This window comes from Theropithecus gelada, chromosome 3 (assembly GCF_003255815.1).
Source record: "Theropithecus gelada isolate Dixy chromosome 3, Tgel_1.0, whole genome shotgun sequence".
Classification (NCBI taxonomy): Eukaryota; Metazoa; Chordata; class Mammalia; order Primates; family Cercopithecidae; genus Theropithecus; species Theropithecus gelada.
Window position 1 is genome coordinate 23986160 of NC_037670.1, and position 20131 is coordinate 24006290.

At 47.7% G+C, this 20131-nt stretch overlaps 1 long non-coding RNA gene across 1 annotated transcript; it reads left to right on the forward strand.

Annotated features, from left to right (window-relative positions):
• Positions 1–13177: 13177 nt before the first annotated feature.
• LOC112621812 lies at positions 13178–16515 on the forward strand. The gene is made up of 3 exons (XR_003118777.1): positions 13178–13242; positions 13386–13500; positions 15103–16515. It is a non-coding gene; the product is annotated as an uncharacterized LOC112621812 (long non-coding RNA).
• The last annotated feature ends 3616 nt before the right edge of the window (positions 16516–20131 follow it).

Below are 20131 nucleotides of genomic sequence, written 5' to 3' on the forward strand. Positions count from 1 at the left end.
TATGGGCCCGTTAATCTTCAAAGCGTTTCACTGACTCGAGTCAATTCCAGTGACCCTCGTGGGCAGTAATAAGCCTTTCAGGACTCCTATCCTTTTCCCTTCTCCTTCTACTTCTTTGTAGATAGAGAAAAAACAAACCCAGAGAAACGTGTCGTGCTCTGTGCGAGCCCCTGCATCAGAGTTGCGGGTGGGTTTGGCTGGGCAGTGTTCCAGGCGTCTGGTTTCATGCTCTGACCAACACATGCCTCCCCTCAAAGCTGCTGTGGAAAGGCTCAAAGCCGTGTTTCATTCCCAAAGCCTTTGACTAACTGAACAAGCTGCTTTTCATGAAGCACGCACACACGCCTGTACACGCACGTGCATCCATTCGTGCACGCACCTCTCTCAAACTGGGTAAGAGGTGTCTCTGTGAGGAGTGGGGGACAGAGGGAGTTGGAATTCTCTGCAGAGCCCATGCCAGCTGAGCAGGGTGTGGACTGGCCGCTGGGTTCCGCGTGTGTTGACCAGGGGCCAGCCCCCTTCCCGCTCTAGTCCAGCTCAGATGTCAGTTGACAGCTTGTGTGTGCGGAGCCAGGCTGAGTTATAGAGCCTCATACTTTATTTCCAAATCTGCAATTCCACCCGCGTTTTTGTCAGTTAATTACATACAGAGCCCCTGTATTTGCAGGGAAATATGTGAGAGGAGTTCTTTCTTTGTGGGTGTGGACGAGGCAGCTCTCTCTCTCCTGCGAGGCGCGTCCAGCTCCTTGAGGAGTAGGGTGGCGGGGAAGGGGGCAGCGCTGTCACGGAGTCAGATCTGAAGCACGTCCACGGAGTGGTTTCCTTTGGGAATTACCTGGTATACATTTGAAATTCCATGTTGGCCCCCATCTGCTACTCTTTCAGAACTAAAAACAGAATCTGAAGTTCCCCAAGTGACTGAACAGACCCCTTCTTGGCCAGGGGGACCCCAGAGAAACCTGAAAACTGAGTTCCCAGCCATGACGGGACGGGCAACCGGACATGCCTCGTCACAGTCCCTCCCTTTTGTGGTTTAGACGACCATGACTGGCAGTCATGCTAAAATAGAGACCACGAGACCAACAGCACAGACTCTTGATGGCAGTAAGACACCAAATTATAAGCAGCACCTGAGGCCACGCCAGGCAAGAGTCGAGCCGCGCACTCTACACTTAGAGAACGGACTCCGCTCAACGCCACTGCGTCTTCTTTTTTCCAGCAGCTAAACACGCACTGGCCCCGAGGTGAGCAAGACTGAGGCGACTGCAGCTCATCCACCTGCAGACGCCGGCCGACCCCGTTCCACAGCCGTGACTACAGCTTTGATTGGACAAGAGGCTGATTTCGGTCTCCTGATAAGAACCCACCAACCAGAGACCCGGTTCAGGCCGGTTTACAGAAGCTGCACACTTGTACGCCTTTGAGTCCCTGCTTCCCCTTTTGACGTGTAGGGACTCATTGTAATGCCTTTAAATGTGAGGCCTCCACCCCAAAGTGAACATGGGACCCAGGTATGTTCAGTGGGCATGGCTCAGGACTCTCTTTGTGAATATTCATAGCTCCTCCTGGAACCTGAATGTGTATGTTTGGCCAATTCAGTTCAGCATGAGGCTGCTTCCCCAACGCCCCCTCCTTCCAGATGCCTGCCAGCTGTTTCTGCCAGAGGCTGTCTCCCAGCCTGTCAGAAAGGCCACCCTGCAGGCTGTAATCCTTTAGAGGAAATAAAGATCCCCTTTGCAAATGTATAGACCTTGTGATTTTTTCCATTCACATCCTTGTATCTTGTAATGCCCTGTCCCCATGGGGGTTACATAGAGAGCCCTCAGCCTCTTGGGCAGATGGAGCCAGGACTGAGGGTGGAGGTGGTGAAGGATCAGGAGACTCACTTTAAGGACTTTCTGGTGCCGGCAGCGTAGGCTTGCCGGATGAAATACAGGACAGCCGGCAACATGAACTTTCATAATTTTTATAGTTTAAGCGTGTTCCAAATATTGCATGGGACATGCTTATCCTGAAGAATTATTCATTGTTTATCTGAAATTCAAATTTAACAGAGGTGTCCTGTATTTTTATTTGCTAAATCTGGTGACCCTTCACTGGGGAGATGCTTTTAAACAGCCTCAACTTAGAAATCCTTCTCTTCCTGCCAAAAGCGCTAGGGTCTATATATGGGTGCATGGAAACACGAAATTACTGTCGCAAGACTGAAGCGCATGTAAGACTTCTAGTAACCACCAGCTGTGTCAGGGGCCTGTGCGTGGGATACCTTGGCAGACCTTAATTTTCAACCTCGGACAGAAAAGCGCATCTGTTAGACACAGCAGAAAGCAGACCTACATGTATGGTTAATGAGGACTATGCATTTGACTGTCGTGGGTTAAACTGTGTCCCCGTGAGAGATACATTGAAGTCCTAACCCCTGCTGCTACGGCATTTGGCTTTATTTGGAAACAGGGTCACTGCCGATGCAGTTAGCTGAGATGAACTCATACTCCTGTCTGGTGGGCCCTTATTCCAGTATGACTGGTGATGTCACAAGAAGAGGAGGACAGACACAGAGACACACTCCAGAGGGAGAAGGCCATGTGACAGTCAGGGGCTGCTGGAAGCAGCAGAATCTAAAGGCAAGGGAGGAAACAGATCCTCCCTCCCAGTCCTTGGAGAGAACCAACCCTGCCGACACCTTGATTTCACAATTATGGTTTCCAGAACGATGAGAGAACAAATTCCTGTTGTTTTAAGCCTCCCGTTTGTGGTGCTCTGTTATGGCAGCCCCAGGGACTAATGCAATCACCATCACTTGATTGCAGACAAAAGGACTGAGGGTTCTCTGCAATTAACTTCAAGTTCTGAATGGAAAGAGGCTTCAGAGCCTGAAGAAAGAGGCAATGCCAGCACTCTCTGGGATCCGCAGAAGCAGAGACAGTCCATGGGATGAGCAAACCCAGAACCCAAACCCCCCGGATCGGGCCAGACCCAGAACGGGGCTATCTTGCACACCCCTCACAGGCTTGGGGACACTAGAACTGCATTGTCGGATATTCTGGACTTCACATGTGTGTGTTTGTGTGTGTGTAGCTGAAGCCATAGGATTTGCTTGCCGCACTCTGAACGATGCTGTGTAGATAAAGCTATATTATCTATTTGCTACACTCTGAATAATGCCTTCCTCAGTGATGATCATAATCAAGTGAGCTTTGGATTGTCATTATGAAGTCTCAAATTAAAACAATTGCTTGAGATACTGTCAGCAAGGCAACTAGATCGGGGATTGCAGCTGCTGATGCCAGTGTAGTATTTAGGTAAGAGGATGCCTCCACCCCTTAGAACATGTGGCTTGCACATCCCTTCTTTCAGCGCAGGAAAGGCTGGAGTGTCCACTCCCTATTCCCAACCCATCAGTTAATGTATGGTCCAAAACGCATAGTAATTTTAATGTGATCCAAGATGCATACAAAAACATTTTAAAAACAGATGTGTTACGCATTGCTTAGAATAATGCACCGTCCACTTCATCAACAAGCGAGAACTAACTCTGTCATTGACTTCATCCACAAATAATAGAGGTGATGAGCTTGAGGTCAAAGCTCCCAAGTCAGACAGCATGGGTTTATTCATCACCCACTATGTGCAAATCCTGGATGTCACCAGGCTCTGCTCACTTGGTATCTCGGCCACTCTGGGTGATATTTACACAAGGCTTGGTGGCTTTGAGATGGGTTGCAAACAAGAGATATCAGTTGTTGGACCTTTGCTTATAGCTTGGGGTTGGACATCCTCTATCCCTCGATACCTCCTTGCACCCATAAGCTGTTATCTTTGAAGGAAACTTTTTCCTTGAGTCTGGTTTCTTGTCTTCAGGTTCTAACCACATGGTTTTGGATCCTTGTCCCTATGGTTGTGATCCTCCCCGTCCTTGGCTCTAGTGCTCTTTTTTTTTCCCCCTATTTCTTTCCTCTACCTGTGCACATCACCTCTTTGAAGAGTTCACCTCCTCCAGGAAGCCTCCCTGGAATCACCCTTTTGCCTTCCGTTCTCCTCGTTTATACAGTCTATCTGATTATATCCTAATTGGATTATCGCGGTGTGCTGATTTCACCAAAACCCTCTACCGTCTCTAGTCCGGAGTACTCAATTTCATGTGAAGTTCAGTGATGTGCTCCTCCCTCCTCCTCTTGCACACATGAGCAGGTACTCAACACTTTCTGGTCCAGCTACATGTGACATGAGGCCACTCACGCTCTTTTTAATTAACCCTTATGACAATCGTGTGCGTTATGGAGAAAATGAACGGAGGAAGAATTCCAGAGTCACCCGAAGCAGTTGCACTGCTTATCACCCGGTGTTTGAGCCTATTTCCCCTGTAATTAGATTACACGTGACGCAGCACCAGCTAATTGTCTGTGCCACCCACCGGGGAACTCCAGCTCTATCTGTGAACACCCGGGCCTTCTCGCCGCAGGACAGATGTTGGGTGAGGCTTGCCTCCCACGCAAACATCTGCTCTGTTGTTCCGAGCCAGTCACGAGAGCCAGCCGGCTTAGACAAGCAGGGGATGAATTCCTGGGCGAGATGCTGGATCCTGCCAAGTTTCTGAGCACCAGGCTTGGACCTCTTGAATGGTTCCATGCATCTTCCATGATCGGCCAGTGCCTGTGCTTCTGCATTCAGAAACCCGAGTTCACTTCTGGTGGCCTCAAGCCAAAATGAGTCTAAGAACCAGGAGTCTCTTGACATTGACACTGATAAACTTTGACATGGAAACATTTTTATTTTTGGCAACCATTTTTTTTTGTCTTTCCTCAAACACGTGCGTGGACGATGTGAGAACTGGTACCTGGAAACTGAGAGACTGCCGTGTGTGTGTATCGGGCTCCTAGCTCTATCCATAACTGTCTTCTGGGGCTTCCTAGGCAACCTGGGTTTTGACCCTGCTGCCTCCTGGTCCAAGAACTCTGCCCTGTGGCCTGGCAGGAGGCCTGGCCCAGCCAGGGACCGTGGGGGCAGCCTGCGGTGGCGGTTGATTTTTTTTAAGCACATAATAATTTGCAGATGTTGGCAGTTACCAGCGAAGCCAGAGCAAAGCTGCAAATGCCAAACCACAAAAATATATCATTTTAACCGTCTGATTCCTGGAAATGAGACAGCGTCACAGTAAAACAATTCACAAAGACGAATATGCCTGCTGCCTTTGGGCAGCCTACTGCTGCCAATTTGGTGGAGATTATCGGCCATTTATCAATTGTGTTGCCCTACAGAGAAAGAGAGAAATCGCTTTGCTTCTATTTGTGCCGCAGGAAGATCACCTGTCTTCCTCAAGTGACAGTGCATCTTTGAAAAACTCCAATTGCACAGAGCTCGTCTCAAAAGTGATGCAACAGCATTGGTGTAGGTTTCTATCGTCCATGCCAGTGGCTCTTACCTGTTCTGTGTCATGAACCCCTGTGGCAGCCTGGGGAAGCCTATGGACCCTTTCTCAGAATTCAGGCTTCAAATGCATGAAATAAAGTACATGGGCTTCAGGAAACCAGTATGTTAAAATACAGCTAACAAAATGTAACAAAACGTAACAATCCCCACCCCCAAACCCCAAACTGTGATATGATAGTGCATGTGCTCTTTAATTAATAGCTTAAGACACGACTGAGTTGTCCACCTTATAACTACCATCATTACAAAGCAGAGATAAGGATGAAAGTTATTGACGATACCTGCAACAGCTGCAATGCAGTATGAAAATATCCGTGATTTCGACAATCACAGGTGTGTCCCCCACGGTATGTTTCGTTGCTGTGCTCCTAATGGAAGAAAAGGCCAATTAGTAGTTAGAAGTCAGGGAAAATAAAAACGGAATTTCTTTCCTGGGTAAGTTCACAGACCTCCTCCTGACTCCTCACCCAGGTTAAGACCCCGTGTTCGGTGATACAGTGGTGGCAGCTCCAGGCATGCACTGGCCCTGCCCTGCCCCGGAAAACCTCATGTGCAGAGTCCAGCCTGGTCCTGGCAACTCGGGTGGTGCTCTAGCTCTGGCCATTTCCAGGTCCTGTTTTACCTTCCCTCAACTCTGCTCGCTGAACCAGGTCCTCATGATGAGGCTAAGGAATGTAACCTCTTTCAAACTTTTACACTGTTGGTGGGAGTGTAAATTAGTTCAGCCATTGTGGAAGACAGTGTGGAGATTCCTCAAAGACCTAAAGACAGAAATACCATTCAACCCAACAATCCCATTACTTGGTATCTACTCAAAGGAATATAAATCATTCTATTATAAAGACACATGTCAGTGAATGCTCATTGCAGTACCATTCACAATAGCAAACACAGCATCAACCTAAGTGCCCATCAATGGTAGACTGGATAAAGAAAATGTGGTGCATACACAGCATGGAATACTATGCAGCCATAAAAATGAATGAGATCATGTCTTTTGCAGGGACATGGATGGAGCTGGAGGCCATTATCCTTCGCACACTAGCGCAGAAACAGAAAACCAAACACCACAGGTTCTCACTTATAAGTGGGAGCTAAATAATGAGAACACATGGACACGTAGAGGAGAATAACACACACTGGGGCCTTTTGGAGGGTGGGAGGAAAAAGAGGATCAGAAAAAACAACTAATGGGTTCTAGGCTTAATACCTGGGTGACGAAATCATCTGTACAACAAACCCCCACGACACAAGTTTGCCTATATAATAAACCTGTACTTGTACTCTTGAACTTAAAATAAAAGTTACAAATAAAGAAATTTAACTCCTTTCAAGGAGTCAAACACAGTGGAATGTTGAGGTTCTCTTTTTTTTTTTTTTTGAGACGGAGTTTTGCCCTGTCGCCCAGGCTGGAGTGCAGAGGCGCGATCTCGGCTCACTGCAACCTCTTGAGGTTCTTTTTAGATGGACCTATCCTCATATAATGGGTCCATTCCATTCTAAATATTTTCCCAAATAAGCAAGACACCAAATAAGGAAGTCTGGTTTTCAGCGAAGGGAACTCACGGCACCTGTCTTAGCTTCCTAGGGCTGCCATAACGAATTATTAATAGCACAAGCTAGGAGGCTTGGACAGCTGAAAGGGATTTTTGAACAGTGCTGGAGTCCAGAGTTTGAAACCAATGAGTCAGCAGAGCCATGTTCCCTCCGAAGCTTCTAGGGAGAATTCGTTCATGGCTCCCCCTCACTCTGGTGGCTCCAAGCGTGCCTTGGTGTCCCCAGGCCTGTAGGTGCATCATTCCAATCTTGTCCCTTACTTCACCTGACATTCTCTGTATCTCCCTGTGTGTCCTCTCTTCTCGAAAGCACCCAGTCATTGCATGGAGGGCCCACCCTCAATCCAGGATGATTTCATCTCAAGACCTTTAATCACATCTGCAAAAACCCTATTTCAAAACAAGGTCATATTCACAGGTACCACGGGTTAGGACTTAAACATATCCTTTTTGAGGACACAAGCCAGCCTGCTACAATGCCTGAGTTAGGAAGAGCCTGAAGGAGTGTGGAAACCAGGGGGATGAGACAAGCTGAAGCTGGCCTAATCTAGCCCCTAAACCTGGGGTTCCATCAGAACAACACGGCCTTGTTTTCCTGAGAATTCACACTGTGCCCCACACGGAGCGTGGGGCTCCCTCTAAGTCGTCTCAGTGAATTCCCACCACCACACGTGGACAGCACAGGGCTGCTGTATTTGAATCCAGACAGCCTCCTGCCCAGCGCTCCCGTGAGCTGCCTATCATCGTTCTTCTCGCTCCATCCAGGAAGCTAGCCACAAAGAACGTGTGGTTATTCAGATTTAAAATAATTAAAGTTGCCGTGCGCGGTGGCTCAAGCCTGTAATCCTAGCACTTTGGGAGGCCAAGGCGGGTGGATTGCCTGAGCTCAGGAGTTTGAGACCAGCCTGGGCAACATGGCGAAACCCCGTCTCTACTAAAAAATACAAAAAACTAGCCGGGCGCGGTGGCGGGCGCCTGTAGTCCCAGCTACTCGGGAGGCTGAGGCAGGAGAATGGCGTGAACCTGGGAGGCGGAGTTTGCAGTGAGCCGAGATCGTGCCACTGCACTCCAGCCTGGGCGACAGAGCGAGACTTTGTCTCAAAAAAACACACACACATACACACACAAAAACCCAAAAACACACAAAAAAACCCAAAAAATACAAAAAATTAGCCGGGCGTGGTGGCTTGCACGGTGATGCGCACCTTTAGTCCCAGCTACTCTGGAGGCTGAGGCACCAGAATCGCTTAAACCCGGGAGGTGGAGGTTTCAGTAAGCCAAGATCGTGCCACTGTACTCCAGCCTGAGGCACAGAGCAAGACTCTGTCTCGAAACTAATAAAATAAAATAAAATAAAGTTAAATAAAATTTAAAATCCAATTCCTCCATTGCCATTGTGGTGAGGGGCTACCATTCGCATAGCACCGAGGGGGTGCATCACAAACATCAGCACAGGAAGCTCCACTGGGCGGCGCTGCTCTAGACCAATGTTCACGTGTTTTGTATAATTACACCTGCATTAATTGCAGAACAGCTAACCAGAATCCTCAGTTAACTCAACATTTTTTTTTTTTTTTTTTTGTGGACAAATAATTTTGTGGAGAAAGAAGCAAAGGAGAGGCAGACAAGTGGACAAAGGAATTTAGAAAATGCAGCCGCATTCCAACGAACACCAGGGAGCAGCCGACTATAGCACCATCTCGGGGTCTTGTGGAATTGCCATAGAAACGTGACTCCCAGGCACACACCTGTAATCCCAGCTACTCAGGAGGCTGAGGCAGGAGAATCGCTTGAACCCAAGAGGCGGGCTTGCAGTGAGCTGAGATCGCGCCACTGCACTCCAGCCTGGTGACAGAGTGAGACTCTGTCTCAAAAGAAAAAAAAAAAAAAAAGAGAAATGTGACCCCCAGGTACAGACCTCCGCATTCGAACAAGCAAGATAAAATTATATACACTCTACTGCCCTTGCTAAGGCAAGAAGATAGACTGTGATTTTCTCCACTGATGTGCAGAGATTGCAATGGCTTCCTTGAACCAGCTGGGAAAATGAGCTTATACTCTTCATTTTTGAGCATTGCACTTGATTAAGTTTTAACTGTGTTCAAAGACTGGGGGAAGGGCAATTGCTGGCCATTCAACCCCAATTCCATCATTTCCTCATGGTTGGGGGATTTCTTGAACATTGATCTGTGTTTTATGATGATGCTAGTGAAAAAAATTTCCAAAGGGAGGTTGACTCTTTCACGTTCCAACCATGACAGCCTGGGCAAGGCTTGTTAGGGAGTGGGTGCTGGGGGAAATTGGCTGGGCACACTTGGTTCCTCAACAGGGAGCTGCTGGAAGAACAGGGCGTGGAGAGGGGCTACAGAAGACACCAGCAGGCGGAGGGATTCACTGTGGCTGGCATGCATTGAAAGGAGAGACAGTGTTGGCTCTGTCCCAGGGTAGCTTAGCACTTTTGATTGGGGCTGGGGCTTGGCAGGTACACAGGTGACTTCCATAACCTGTGCCCTTTTAGGTGAGGCAGGTTTAAGCTGCAGGCAAATCTCAGAGGCCATAGTAATCACCTGTGTGCATACCTTGGTCCAGACAAGAATCACCCACTCTGTGTTCTTACTGACAGCTGGGGAAACTGAGGAAGCCCGTGATCAAGGTCCAGAACGCACCCACGGGAAAGCGTGGGAGTCACAGGATGAGAGTGCGCTGAAGTCCATCCCTGGGCTACTGTCCTCAGGGGCACCGGAGCCACAAGGCAGCCGGAGGCCTGCGGGGCCATTCTAGGTACCTTCCCCCTGCCCTTTGTGCCTTGGGTTCTCTGGTTGGCTTTCTCACCAAGTTGCTGCTTTGGAATTTATATTATGGCATAAGCCAAACTGCAGTGGCAGGTGGCCTTTTTTTAAGGGAGGCCTCGATGGGTGCTCCCATCTCTCCCATGAAGGGCTGGGGACCCCGGGGTCTGGGGACATCCTTCTCCACCTGTCATCCTGACTCATTCATGAAAGAGTGGCTTCAATGCCTCTCTGTCGAGTTGTACCGTTCTCCTGAAAATGTGAGGACATGCCCGGGTCACTCAGCATGCCTGGTTCCTCTAACCTGGCATGGCAGAGACCATTGGAGGCTGAGTGTATGTGTGCGGGAGATGGGGAGGTGCTGTCAGATTCCTTCTGAAAACACCCCCACACTCCAAGAAGTCCTGGGAAGTCTTTAGGGAAGAAGAGGCAGCAGTGAACCAAGTTGAGATTTGCCAAAATGCCAATAAATCATTTTGGGGATGGCGGAGAGGCAGGAACCCTGAACGTATACAACCGCCCCTTGCACCCACCCAGATCAGCCAGCCCTCTGAGGTCACCTGGCTAAATCCACAAACAGAGCCTGGGGTGGGGTGGGGAAACGCTTTCTTCAGCCTCCTGGGGGCTCAGTGCAGGCAGCCCTGTCCCCCGACCCAGTGGGGCATCTTCCATCACCCGGGTGCCCAGACACATGGACAATGGGCAGAGGCACCCCCACCGCGCCCTGGGACAAGGCCTGAGTATCCTTTCCCATCCACATCCTGCACTCAGTATGGTTCCCTGCACCAAGGTGCGTCCATGTCCCATAGGCTGACGCTGGGATGTGCTTGTCTAATCCGGCAGGAAAAGCTCACAGGTGACCTTGCCTATGCATTTTCAGCCTGTGTCTGCTGAAGCCCATCAGGAAACAGAGAAAAAAAATTGGCATTTGCTTCTCGATTCCCTTTTAATTGTTTTTCTATTCTTCCTGCATGGCTTCAGTAACTTAGGGATCTGCAAATGTTCACTGGGGATGCTGGGGCGGGGAGGTGGGAGGAACCGGCTCTCTTGAAATCTAGGAAGGCTTCTTGCAGGAGGTGAAACGTTTTTCTTTATAATGGCTAATTGCCAAGGGAAAGGAGACATGCCACAATTAGCTGAAGGAATGTGGTGTGAGGGAGCACAGGAAGGACTAAAGAGCTGATTGCAAAGGTTGGCGAGCGGATTATCTGAAGCCCACTGAGGGCTGCTCCCAGGGATGGGTGGATGGTGCCTCGGGAATGGCTCCACTGGAGACCACCCTTCTGGTTATGAAATGCAGTTTTGAAAAGATAATTATACCGTAGTGCTGCTTACATGTATTTCAAGAACTTGTAAACCTGCTCACTCACTGACTGTGGGGTCAGGGTCACTGCAGACACAAGTAACAGGTCCTTTTTTTTTTTTTTTCCCAGAAACTTTATTAGTCACATATATGGTCTTGCCTGCCTCTCTTCCTGGTTTACTTTGGTTTTGCTGCCTCTGCAGTTGTTGGTAGCTGGGATGGTTTCACCACTGAAAGACGTCAAAGGGTGGTCCTGGGAGAGGTGGCTGTGTCCCCTGGGCACCACATTCCCCAGAGGGAGCTGTCACAGGTGATAGGCATGCTGCTTGAAGAAGTCAGTGCTAGCTCACAAGTGTTAGCATTCTACTTGATTCATCTGAGGAACTTTCAGACATGCAGATTCCCTGCGACTCAAAATCATAGTGAGATACTATCTCACACTGGTCAGCATGGCTAAAATGACAGATGCTGGCGAGGCTAGGGAGAAAGGGGGAGGCTTATACACTGTTGGTGGAAGTGTAAATTTGTTCAGCCACTAAGGAAAGCAACTTGGAGATTACTCAAAGAACTTGACATGGATACTAGGCTTAATACCTGAGTAATGAAATCATCTGTACAACAAACCCCCATGACACAAGTTTACCTATGTAACAAACCTGCTCATGTACCCCTGAACTTAAAAGTTAAATAAAAAACTAAACAAAAGCCATGTTTTCCAATATATTTCAGATTTTCAAAAAAGAGAAGAGAGTATAATGGGATTGTTTGTAACACAAAGGATCAATGCTTGAGTGGATGGATACCCATTTTTCATGATGTGGTTACTGCGCATTGTGTGTTGGTACCAAAATATCTCATGTACCCCATAAATATATACACCTACTATGTACCCACAAAAATTAAAAATAAAAAAAAAGAACGTAAGACAGAGTTACCATTTGACCTAGAAATCCCATGACTGGGTATATGCCCAAAAGAAAATAAATAATTCTACCAAAAAGACACACACTCATATGTTCATCAGCACTATTCATAATAGTAAAGGCAGGGACTCAACCTAGGTGCCTATCCATGGTGGACTGAATAAAGAAAATGTGCTACATACACACCATGGAATATGACATAGCAATAGAAGAGAACAAAATCATATCCTTTGCAGCAACATGGATGTAGCTGGAGGCCAATAGGCTAAGGGAATGAAATGCAGGAACAGAAAACCAAATACCACGTGTTCTCACTTATAAATGGGAGCTAAACAACGGGTGTTCATGGACCTAAAAATGGCAACAATAGAAACTGGGGACTCCAAAGGGAGAGAGGGAGAGACAGGGACAAGGGTTGAAAACCTAACTGTTGGGTGCTATGCCCAGTATCTGGGTGACAGGATCATTCCTATCCTAAATCTCAGTGTCATGCAACATATCTACATAACAAACCTGAACATGTACCCCCCGAATCGAAAATAAAAACTGAAATTATTTTTTAAAATGCAGATTTTTGGCTCTGTCCCAGGTTTGGTAGGCCTGGGAACCTGCATTCTAATGAGCACCTCCAGGTGAACTCCAGGTTGGGGAACCCTGCTGAGGGTCAGGAAAGCAAGCTTTCTCCATGTGACACTGTCCCAGAGGGCACAGTAGCACTCCTGTGCTTTTTTTTTTTTTAATCTCATTTATTAATATAGATGTACATTATTCTAAATAAAATATAAAAATAGAACCAACCCAAATGTCCATCAATGATAGATTAAGAAAATGTGGCACATATACACCATGCAATACTATGCAGCCCTGAAAAGGATGAGTTCATGTCCTTTGTAGGGACATGGATGAAGCTGGAAACCATCATTCTGAGCAAACTATCTTAAGGACAGAAAACCAAACACCACATGTTCTCACTCCTGTGCTTTTGATACTAAGTGCCAATATTTCAATTTTTCTCAAAAGAGGGCCAGTCCTGATAAATATTCTACCTAGAGAATGTTCTTTTAAGGGCTAAAGGAAATGCAAAAGCCTAAATACAAAGCAAGTGCCCCTGCCACTCCTAACAGCCACAATCCCCATGGAAACATTCACTTTCATTAGATGGAGAGGAGTTTCTCTTACTTCATTCCTCGAACCACTGTTTATGGGGGCGCTTCCGATTACCAGACACAGGTGACGAAAAGGTGAACGAGACTGGACCCCATGCCTGCTTCCTGGAGCCCACATTCCACGGAATGAGATCGTTATCTTGAAACGCTGATTGCTTTGCTTTCTTTTTCTGCACTTCTTACGTGTCTCTTCAACTGGGGCATCCATTGTCTTGCAGGAAAAGGAACACTCAAAGTTTAATTTGACTCACAGTTCATGGTCTTGAATGCGGGGCTTCCGATGGCGAGGCAGTGCGTTCAGCGCCTAAGCAAAGCATCTAGTTCTCAGGAACTGTAAGTATTAAACCCATATGGAATGAGTCTTAAAGTTATGAAGGCTGTCTTTGTAGCCCTTGAAACCAACTCCACCTTTTTAAACCAATCCAGACCTGACTCTGGTGCTGTCCATCGGAAAGACCACACGACTAGGATGTCACCTTTAATTTACATCATGGTGGCTTCACCCCTCTTCAGTGCCTCCACAGAACCTTCTAGCATACAGGCACCCTCCAGTCTAACTTGGATAACTCTTGGGATAAACACCTCTGTTTTTTACAGAGTCAGAACTGTGGTGGTTTCTTAATTGTAGAGCCAAAGCCGTGGCCTTGGTTCAGGTCGGCCACATCCTGTGGAATGAAACACCCTGCATGGATGAGGAAGGGGCCCATCCCAGCTCCCTGGCAGCCCCGATCTGCTGGGAGGCAGCGTGGGGGTGGGTAGGGCTGACAACATGCTTCCCCTCCCCCAAGTGTGGGTGCAGCACCAACCAGTCTGATGAAGTCTCATCAGACCCACCACACCCACCTCTGAGCTCTTCTTTAGGCTGGTTCCTTTACCTGGAGAGCCCTTCCTGCCATGTCTACCTCTTGCACGAATCCCATGCATTCATCAAAGTCTAGCTGAGACACTTCCACGACACTTTCCCAATCACGCCTTTAAACCCCCACTGCACTGTTGTCGTGCCTATGTTGTTTTCAGGTTGGGGTTGCCATGGTGATTTTCCTACTTTACTTGTGGGAGGGGATTTCCTTAGTTACCCCAGAGCATCCGTGTCTGACCCCGAGCTGGGGAAAATGCCCAATAAAAGGACTTATCTGTGCCCCTGCAGTTGCCTTAGCAGTTGCCTTAGACTCAGCCCCACAAGATGCTATCTTAGACTGCAGGGCTGAGAGTAGAGTGTAGGCAGTCTATGCTCAACTGTGCTGGCTCACACTGGGCTGCTGACATGGTGATACAGTGAGAGAAGCAAAAATTACCCTTCACATTGTGAACTGCCCACATTGCCAAGCATAGAGACAACACAACAATGTTCCTAAAAGCTTCCATTTTCCAAATGCTCCCAGTGCACAAGGCAGTTTATAAAAACTATATAATTCGACTCTCACATTAACCCTGCACTGCTCCTTCAATCATCACCACCATTTCACAGTTACGAAAACCAAGGTTTGGGAAGGTCACATGTCTTGCCTGAGGTCTCGTACTGCTCATTAGGGTCAAGGCCAGAGTCTCAACTCAGGTCCTGCTTCCCAAACCCATGCTTCACCCTAAATTCCCTAAAACTACGTTGTAAAAAAAAAAGCGATCATATAGTTTATGTAAAAAATGGTATCAAGTGGGTTTTCTTTCATTATCTCATGTGAAAGAAGGGGGAGATTTTAGAAATGACTTTACATAATTGTAATAGTAATGACGTCTTGTTCAAATCCCTGCTTCTCATCTGGCTGCTCATTGGAATTGCCTGGAGAGTTGGTTCAAACCAGACTCTGATTCTGCACATCTGGGATAACCCCTGCTTCCAAGCGATTTCCATGGGCTGCCAGGTTTGGGGCCTCCAGTGCAGGTTGCCATTTGGCCCAGAGAGCCAACCTGACCAAGCTGAGGCTTTATTCTTTTTAGGAGACCACTAGCTGAGGGCTCCGTGACTGTTGGGACTTGAGACCCTTCTCATCTCCCCCAAGACTCAGTGGGATGGGGCTGCTGTCCCAGAGCTGACTCCAACATGCCGGCCTTTTGGAAATTTGCCTGGAGGCTGCACTGAAGGTGGGTCCCTCTTCCCTCCCCTCATCATTGATTTCTTTAACTTAAAAACACTTTTTTTGGGGATCTCATATGTTACAATCTATTAAATATTTCCTTCCTCTCTCCTTCCCTGGGTGGAGTAAATGTATGTGGGAAAGAGAATGCCAGAGCAGGAGTAAGGAACTCTGGATTTGCTAAGACATCCAGATCTACAGCAGGCCCAAGGTACCCTGATGTACCCAGGACTAAAGATCCCTGGATGTGCATTTGAATTAATGCCTTTGCATGGTTCTCGTGGTTTACACGGCCTCAGAAAAGCAGATTTTGAACACTCCATTTCTTCTTGTGTAAATGGCACAGCATGTCCACCCTGCCCAACTCACTGGGTTACTTGGCACAAGAAAACCGTAAAAGTGCTTTGAGAAATATGAGGCCTATTGCAATGGAGGGTGGGATTGGGAGCCACATGGCTGAATGGGACTGGCATGGGCTTGGGGTACAGGTGGAGTAACCCAGTCCTCTGGTTTGCCTGGGACAGTCATTGTTCATACTAGTGACCATTCAACTCTCAAAACTGAAAAGGATGTGGCTAACTAAGCCCCAATCCTTGGAATCCTGGTCCAATCTCGCTACATCTTGGTTTCCTACGCTGAAATATGCAGGTCATATCCATGCATTTAGAGACAGATTGTGAGTGTCAAAAGAAATTCCAACTGAGAGCTCTTTGTAAACTGGAAATAAAAATCACACAGTGGGTGTCGTCGTTATCATGAAGTCTAGGTGGTGTGAAACCAGGCAGCAGTATTTTGTGTGCCCTCTGGAATCCGGTTCTTACCAAGGGCTGTCCCTTCCTTCTTTCGGATTCCTCCTTCCTCTGGCCCAAGAGACCACTTGCTTTCTTTCCCTGAGCCCCAGTTAGCTTTTCTGAAAAACGGAAGAATTGGAGTCTGAATTTCCAAGATGCCTCCCAGTGGTAACATTCTATGGTTTCATGATTCTAAAGAATGTTTGGCCTGCTGGTATTGGTTGGTTGTTTTCTTAAGAACAAAGAAAGCCAGACAACCTAAACATGAAATACAACCCCAGCAATGAATTACATGGGCTTTGAAAAAGGCATTAAGCAAGAATGATTATGTCTAATATTGGGCCTTCTGGCCTTCCCAGGGCCTGGGACCTGGCATCAGATGTCTGAACTTGATATACACCTGCAGGTAGAGTTACGGCTGTTAATCTGCCAAGCCCGTTGTTCAAGCTGTCTGAAAGCATTCGATAAATTTCTCTTAGAAGCCATGTGTTATATGATTCTTTGTTTTCCCAAACAATATTACTGATGTTTCATTTTAACTTACTTCAACTCCTTGGCCTTGTGCAGAGGGCTTTTTGTTTGGATTTGCTTTGCTTTTGTAGAGTTTCCATGCACTCTCTGGTGATGTCTCCCGGCAGTTACATTAACATTGTATTATGTATTTGGGGGAACATCTTGGGTTTCTTTCTTGCATTGCATAACGCGATTATCGAAGGGACATCTGGCTGGAAGATTTACAGATGGGATATGAGGGTGCAGGCTTCTCAGAACTTTGGCTCCAGGTAAGAAATAACAGAAATGAGAAAGAGAGAAAGAGAGAGAGAGAGAGAGAGAGAGAGAGAGAGGAAGATTGACTCTTTAGCTCTAATCCCAAGTTAATCAACTTTGGGCAGCATGCCAGTCTAGGCTGGCACCCAGGTGAGGGTGAGCTTATGACCCAGGCAGGTGGTCCCACTCCTGGCCATTCCTGAGCCCAGGCTCTGTCCTCCAGAGAGGACCAGTCACCCTGGGTTCCCAGAAGACCCACACAGGAGGCTGGCCAGGAATCCAGTGGTCAGATTGTCTTTGTTTTTCATCTGCATCGCTGCCTAGCTCATGGCTGACCGATCGTAGCTGCAAATCCCTACCAGTTCTCCCTGTTTGGGGCAGATGAAGTCTGCTTTGCAAAATACAACAGAACAGACAGACCTGCCCGGGCCTCCTTTCTCCATACGGCTTCTGCCTCGATTGGTATTTCTTTGACGCTCTATCCCATGGCCAGTCTGGACCCTCACATCACAAATGGAGCCCACACATCGAGCCCTCTCTGAATGTTGCGTGAGTTCATTCATTTGTTCTTTCATGCATCTGTTCACAGATGTCAACTGTGGTAACTCGGCTTCTTAAATTCTAGGCTGCATCAAACCCACTCTACTGGTCACAGGAAGTCCAATTCCTCTGAATTCCTGCTTTGGCTGAGTTGGTTCTGTTTAGGGACCATCTCATCACCTGCACACATGCACAATCTCCATTTCTTTCTGTGCCTACTGAGACATGGAATTCATTATAAATACACTCCATTATAAAACACTCACACACAAGGCACACAAAGCATTGTGTGTGTGTGTGCAGATTTGGCCAGTGGCTTGGGGACCTGGAGCATTTATGCTCCAGCAACACCAACAACTTTGGGAAACATATTTCTGTGCTTAAAAGCATCCTTCACAGGCCATTTGCTGGGTTCCAGCCTCCCAACTCCCTTCACGGTTTTCAGCTCTCTGCCCCCTTGTCTCTCCTGCCTCTCTACTTTGCTCTTTTCCTTTCCTCAAATTCTGTTTTTGTTAGTTTGTTTTGTTTCATTTTTTGAGATGGGGTCTCTCTCTGTTTCCTAGGTTGGAGTATGGTGGTGTGATCACAGCTCACTGCAGCCCTGAACTCCTGGGGCTCACATGATCCTCCCACCTCAGCCTCTCAAGTAGCTGGGACCACAGGTGCATACCACTGAGCCCAGCTAATTTTTGTATTTTTTGTATAAATGGGGTTTTGTCATGTTGCCCAGGCTGATCTTGAACTCCTGGACTCAAGTGATCCTCCCACCTAGACCTTTCAACATGTTGGGATTACAGGCATGAGCCACTGTGGCAGGCCCCTTTCTCCAATTCTTAAGATAATTCCTAATGCCACAATTCAGTGATTTCTTTTATATTGATCCATGTCCTCATATTCTTAATTTCCACCCCAAGCAGCTGTATTGAGATATTAAAGTCATAGATATTTATCTTGCTAATATTTGTGAAGCATCCACTCTTAGGAGAGGGAAGATGACCAGGCCCATCCTCTGTGCTCAAGGTGCTTTCCGTCTCAGATGACAGTGCTTAATCATGGGACTTATGTGCATCCGAGGTGTCAAGACAGGGATGGAGCGGGGGCATCCAAAGTTTTAGTCAGAATGTCAGGGAAAGCTCTGTTAGAGGAAAGAGCCTTTCAGTAGACCTAACAGAGGTTGCAAACATAGAAACGGAGAGTGGGGAAGGGAGAGGGCCCCCACGTGGAGTTCACGGTCATCAGAGCCTCGGAGGCAATGCCATAGGTACCAGAAGGTGAGCGGATTCTGGGAATGCAAAGAATAGAGACATTTGCAGTTTCTGGTCTGGCATGTGAAGAGCTTGGACATCATCACTCCTATACACACAGTAAGAAAAGAGCCTGACCAAGTCCCAAAGCAGCAATTCTTAGATCTGTCAGGGAGTTGAGGTCACAGAGCAAACCGCTGACCCCAAAACTGGAGAGGCAGACAAGTAAATGCAGAATATCACAACTTATGGGAGCAAAAGTCTCTGTGGGAAGCAGCACTGGGTTCCATTTACCCAGTGCAACATATCTGGTTTTGAATAAAATATTACAAGGGGATCTAAAAGATATTAAAAAAAGGAGTTAGAAGAGACAGAGCAAGCATCAGAATCTGACTCAGATGTGGCAGAGAGGTTGGAATGATCAGATGGGGAGTTTCAAATAACCATCATTACCGGGCTAAGGGCTCTAATGGACAAAGTGAAAGGGGTGGGAAGCCCTGAAGACAAGGCTGGGGCATAAAATGCAGGCTGGGGCCCTGCGGAGGGGCGCGAGTGCAGGTGGGCGGAAACACACCTGTTCCTGCCTCACGCCTCTCTGGGGAGGCTGTGCTCACCCTTCCCAGCAGGGCAACCTCCTCTTCTCTGTCCTCATGTGCTGTTGGAGATTGGCTGGGTCTGGGCCCTTCTAAGCCACTGATCTCTCTCTGGGCTCCTCTCCCAGCAGCCCCAACACTCGGGTTAACAAGGACAACACCAACAACAACATGGCAAGGGCCTACTGGGCTTGCCTTTGTGTAAGGGCAGGATTGAGCTGGAGTCCAGCTTCCCGGAGTTAAGGGCAGGAAAGGGGGCTTGGTGATCACAGCATGACAGAAGCAATGACTTTTTATTGTTTTAGCAGACAGATGTGAGAACACATCATCCTTCCTTTTTCCTTCCTTCCTTCCTTCAATCACCTAGCATTTACCGACAGGCTATGCTGACGTAAGCTGTTCACTCTCTTAGCAGCCGTGATGAGCACTGCCCGTCAATGAAGGCAATATTAGGAAGATGGTGGCTGGTCCCATAAGGGGGTGTAGATGGGTGCTGTGGGGAGATTAGAGGGCTCAGTGGGAAGAGAAGTCAGGTGGGCCTTGGGTAGGGCCACCAAGGGTAGACCTTGCAGGAAGGCCGGTTCTCTCTTCTTGGAGGGGATGCTGGTTTTGCCTTCCCAGACCTCTTGCCCTCCTTTCTGATGTCAGACCTTGCCTCCCCTGACCACGAGTGTAGGTGGCATAAGACAGCTGGCCATTGTTAGTGATGTGGATTCAGGCACAGCAATACCACCAGACACAAGGCAAAGCAATCAGCAGCGATGTTTGCAATTTCTCCTCTCAGATTCTCTCTGATTCAACCTTCTGCTCTGACATTACAACACAGGATTTAATGGACCCCTAATCCTTGAAGTGGGAGCTTTTCAAATCCAGCCCACAAACACTTCTGCATGCCCACCACCCTGCATAAGGCGTGGGCTGGGTCCCTATGCACGAGGTTTTGGTCATCCACAAAA